The sequence below is a fragment of the Herpailurus yagouaroundi genome, unplaced genomic scaffold, assembly GCF_014898765.1.
Source record: "Herpailurus yagouaroundi ecotype Mexico unplaced genomic scaffold, PumYag 140, whole genome shotgun sequence".
NCBI classification, from domain to species: Eukaryota; Metazoa; Chordata; class Mammalia; order Carnivora; family Felidae; genus Herpailurus; species Herpailurus yagouaroundi.
In genome coordinates, this window is record NW_024412395.1 from 55,338,854 (window position 1) to 55,344,164 (window position 5,311).

General features: G+C 39.7%; 1 pseudogene; it reads right to left on the bottom strand.

Annotated features, from left to right (window-relative positions):
• Positions 1–3,164: 3,164 nt before the first annotated feature.
• On the bottom strand, positions 3,165–4,691 carry LOC121030724 (heterogeneous nuclear ribonucleoprotein D-like; annotated as a pseudogene).
• Between the last annotated feature and the right edge of the window lie 620 nt (positions 4,692–5,311).

Genomic DNA, 5,311 nt, shown 5'->3' on the forward strand with positions numbered 1-5,311 from the left:
TTCCATTTTTAATCCTTTTTTTTAGTGTATCAGCTATACTTCTATTTTGCCTTTTTTAAGTGTTTGCCCTAGAATTTGCAATATAGATTTACAACTAATCTAAGTCCACTTCAAATAACACTATACCTCTTCACGAGTAGTGCAAATACCTTATCATAATAAAATAATCCTAATTTCTTCCTCCTATTGCCATACTTATAAGTAAGTATACATATATACATATAGAAGCATATATCGTCAAATCCAGTGTTGTTATTATTTTGAACAAACTGTTATCTTTTAGATCAATAAGGAGAGAAATAAAAATTTTTATTTTGCCTACACTTATTTCTTCTCCAGCGCTCTTCCTTTCTTTATTTAAATACAAGTGTCTGACATACATCATTTTCCTTCTCTCTACAGAACCTCTTTTAAACTTTCTTGAAAGGCAGGTCTACTGGCACCGAATTCCCTTAATATTTATTTGTTTGAGAAAGTCCTTATTTCTTTTTCATTTTTGAAGGATAACTTTGTAGGCTACAGAATTTTAGGTTGGTGAGTTTTTCTGTCAACACTTTATTTTTTATTTTATTTCATTTATTTATTTATTGAGGGGGGAGGGGGAAGGGCAGAGCAAGAGAAGGGGAGAGAGAATCCCAATCTCATGAACCGTGAGATCATGATCTGAACCAAAATCAAGAGTCTGACACTTAACCACTTAACCGACTGAGACACCAAGGTGTCCCTCTGTCAACACTTTAAACGTTTCGCTCCCATTTTTTCATACTTGCATGGTTTTTGATAAGTCAGATGTCATTCTTATCTTTGCTAGTCTGTAGGTAATGGATTTTTATCCTTGGGCTTCTTTCAGGATTTTCTGTAGTTTGAAACTGATGTGACTAAGTGTAGTTTTGCAGGGAGATTTATCCTGTTTGGTATTCTCTGAACATCTTGGATCTGCAATTTGTTGCCTGACAATAATTTGGGGGAAATTCAGTATGGTTTCAAATATTTCTTCTGTTCATTTCTTCTGGCATTCCCATTGTTTATATGTTACATTTTTTGTACCCAGTTCTTGGATATTTTGTTGTTTCTTTTTTCAGTCTTTTTTCTCTTTGCTTTTCAGTTTGGGAAGTTTCTACTGAAGTATCTTTTTTTTTTTTAAATTTTTTTAATGTTTTATTTATTTTTGAGACAGAGAGAGACAGAGCATGAACGGGGGAGGGTCAGAGAGAGGGAGACACAGAATCTGAAATGGGCTCCAGGCTCTGAGCTGTCAGCCCAGAGCCCAACGCGGGGCTTGAACTCACAGACCGTGAGATCATGACCTGAGCCGAAGTCGGACGCTCAACCGACTGAGCCACCCAGGTGCCCCCTACTGAAGTATCTTTAAACTCAGAGATTCTCTCTTCAGCTGTGTCCAGTCTACTAATAAGTCCAACAAAGGCATTATTCACTTTTGTTACAGTGTTTTTTATCTCTAGTATTTCTTTTTATTCTTTCCTAGAATTTCCATATTTTTGCTTACATTGCCCATCTGTACTTGCATGCTGTCTACTTACCAGAGAACTTAGTATTAATTATAGTTGTTTTAAATTTCTGATGTGATAATTCCAACATCTCTCTTGTATCTGAGCCTGGCCCTGAGGCGTCCTCTGTCTCTTCCACTTATGTTTTTTGCTTTTTCATATATCTTGTAATTTTTTTCTTGGAAGCTGGGCATGATGTACAGAGTGAAAGGAACTGCTGTAAATAGGCCTTTAGTAATGTGATGGTAAGGTGGAGGGGAAGGGAAGTTTTATAATCTTATGATCTGGTCTCAGTCTTTTAGTGTGCCTGTGCCTTTGGACTGTGAACCTCTAAAGTGCTTCTCAGTCCTCCTCCCTCCATACCCTTAAGTGAGACAGGATGGCTAGAGGGGGCTGGAAGTGGATCTTTCCCTTCCCCCAGGCTAGTTAGGCTCTGATAATACCCCAGCCGGTTAAGCTGTGATTAAATAGTGCCTTCTGAAGGCAGACCTTGTTAAGAACAGAATGCTCTGGTATATTTTTAAATGGTTTCTTTTCCTCTTCCCCTGCCAAAAACGTAGTGGGGAAGAAAGAGTGTGGATTTTTCTCCGATATTCAGTGTGAGAATGTAATAGAGATCCAGGAATTAACTCACAAAAGTGTGGGAGCCCCCATTGACTGGGTCCCCCTGGAGTTTTTAAATCTCAGAGTTATCCACATTGAGTGGCCAGCAATTCGTAAATTACTGTTCAGGTTTCCCTACCCTGGCACTGGTTTGCACAGTTTGTTGCCCTAGTAAGTTGTGATTCTATGTATTTGCCTGTTGATCTTTCCAATTTTGGGAACAACATTTTGCCCTGTGACCTCACTTGTCTTTTGGATGTAAGGAGAGCTGTTGATTTTTCAGTTTGTTCAGCTTTTTATTTGTTGTTAACAAAACTTTCAACTTTCAAGCTTCTTGTAAGCTGGACTGGAAACCAGAAGTGTTTTATTTACCTTTTCATCACTGAAATATTAAAGACTCAGTGATTCTGTGAGAATCATTGTTAAGCTTCTCCTAGCAGTTCTCATCTGTTTTTTTGGTTCTCTCTATTATTTCACTGGGGCTCACAGAAGTTACATATCAATGGACTACATGTTCTATTGGCAGAATGTGCCCTAGTATATATGAAAAGTGTGAAAATATGAATAAGTGGAGTGACTTGATCAGTCCTACCCTTTCTAATGAGAGTTTCCCAATCTGTCATTCAGTCACCTTACCCTTCTTCCCTTTGATTCTTAATCTGACCCCTCTTCCATTCCATGATATAACCCAAAAGTTCTCATTAGCTTATTCTATTTTCCCAGATTTTTTTTTGTTTTTTTCACCATACTTATAGTTTTGCATACTCTTTTAGGGACCCTGATTGTACCTTTTGTAGTGAGCACTTTATAGATTTTAAATACTTGTTGCTTTACATCTTTTGTTTTTAGGATGATATAATCTGTTGGACTGTGGTTAGTCTGAGGATTCAAATAAATATCTCTTTCATCTTTAATCTTTCAGTTCCTTATGTTTCATGTCTTTTCTTGTGAGTGGGCTCAAACTCCTCACTTTCTGTATTCCTTATTTTTTTCCCTTAGCTTTTTATTGTATGTAGGAATTCTGGTCAAATCAATATAGGTTAGCCTCACATATTTTTTTCCACATAAGGAAGCATTTATTTGAGGTTTAACATGAATCATACAAATAAAGTTTGTATAAACACAAATCCACATCAAGTCATAACACAGCAAAAGACAAAGTAAAAACAAAGAAAACTAATTGGTGGCTATATATAGTTGGACCCAGTGTGTCTTGTACATTAGAAAGTCTTTTACAAAATAGTCATCTTAGATCAACGGAAGATCAATCGTCCTGCAAGATAGGTTACTTTAGTGATCTCCTCTACAGGACAACATTTTCTGGTGTGTGCCTTGTGCTCTGCCTGTAACATGAGATAGACGTGGTCTGGGTGACACACAACCTGCAGTGAAGTTCCCACTGTTTTCTCCAACATCCTCCTATGGCTGGTAATTGTTTTGGTGATTGCCACCCCCTCAAGACACCTTGCCATAAGTGCTCTGTTGGCCACTGTAGTCTACACATCCCTGTCCATATCCATAGTTCCCAAAGTTATACCCAATATTACCATAGCCGCCATAGCTACTATAGTTTTGAGACCAACATAGGCACTACTGTAATTTCCATATCCTTGATCATAATAGTTATTAAATCCTTGGCTCCTGTATTGGCCCCAACCTCATCCATGACCCCTAGTACCACCTTGTCCACCAGCTTCCTCCTTTTTGTTGTTGCTATTACTGCCTATATACCTCTTTGGGTTATGCAGCTTTGATTTCACACTTCCCAGAACCAGTTTGTTTTCATCTGTTACAATCTGTTTTCTAACAATTTCTTTACTGGCTCTTCAGCTGTATATGTGATAAAACAAAATCCTCTTCTTTCATTTGTTTTTGTGTCCATGGGAAGTTCAATGTTTTCAATCTCGCCAAAAGCTCCAAAATATTCCTTAATTTGTTCTTCAGGGGATGCCTGGTAGCTCAGTCAGTTAGGTGTCCGACTTCGGCTCAGGTCATGATCTCATGGTTCGTGGGTTCGAGCCCCGCGTCGGGCTCTGTGCTGACAGCTTGGAGCCTGGAGCCTGCTTCGGATTCTGGGTCTTCCTCTCTCTCTGCTCCTCCCCCACTCATGCTCTGTCTCTCTTTCAAAAATAAATGAACATTAAAAAATAAATAAATAAATAAATAAAATAAAACATAAAAAAATTAATTTGTTCTAAAGAACTATCTAGGCTCAATCCACCCACAAAAACCTATTTGGTGGAGGGGGGTTTCTTCCCTTTTAAAGTTTTGGCCCTTTCAGGGTCTATCAATTTGCCGTCCAGTTTGTGTTCTTTCAGTTCCAGTACCCACCATCCTGACTTTTGCTCGCGTTGATCTTGGATCCCTCTGTGAATCCCTCTGTGTTGCTGTACTTGTTCATGTCCTCCATGGTGGCGGAATAAGTGAGAGGGTGGGTTGGGGGGAGGGAGGGTGATGGAGTGCAGGCCAGGCCTGGCAGCAGCTGCAGCAGAGCATTGTAAGGAGCTGGATTTAAAATGGTGGCTGAGGGGCGCCTGGGTGGCGCAGTCGGTTAAGCGTCCGACTTCAGCCAGGTCACGATCTCACGATCTCGAGCCCCGCGTCGGGCTCTGGGCTGATGGCTCAGAGCCTGGAGCCTGTTTCTGATTCTGTGTCTCCCTCTCTCTCTGCCCCTCCCCCGTTCATGCTCTGTCTCTCTCTGTCCCAAAAAAATAAATAAACGTTAAAAAAAAAAAAAATTAAAAAAAAAAAATAAAATGGTGGCTGAAGATGGGGCTCCTGGGTGGCTCAGTTGGTTAAGTGCCCGACTTCGGCTCAGGTCATGATCTCACAGTCTGTGAGTTCGAGCCCCGTGTCGGGCTCTCTGCTGTCAGTTCAGAGCCTAGAGCTTGCCTCAGATTCTGTGTCTCCCTCTCTCTCTGCCCCTCCCCAACTCACACTCTGTCTCTATCAAAAAATGAATAAACGTTAAAAAAAATTAAAATGGTGGCTGAAGAGCTAGCCTCACCTCACATATTAATTTTCTTTTTTCAATGACATTTTTCTCACTGCCACCTTGTACCTTACCACTTCATGCCTCGTCTTCCATCTAGTCTATCTCCTTTCAGTATCTCCCCATTCCATATTATTTTTCTGTAACAATGGAATACTTAAAAAAAACCCAAAAACTCAAGTAACAGAAAACTCAAGACAGATTTAAA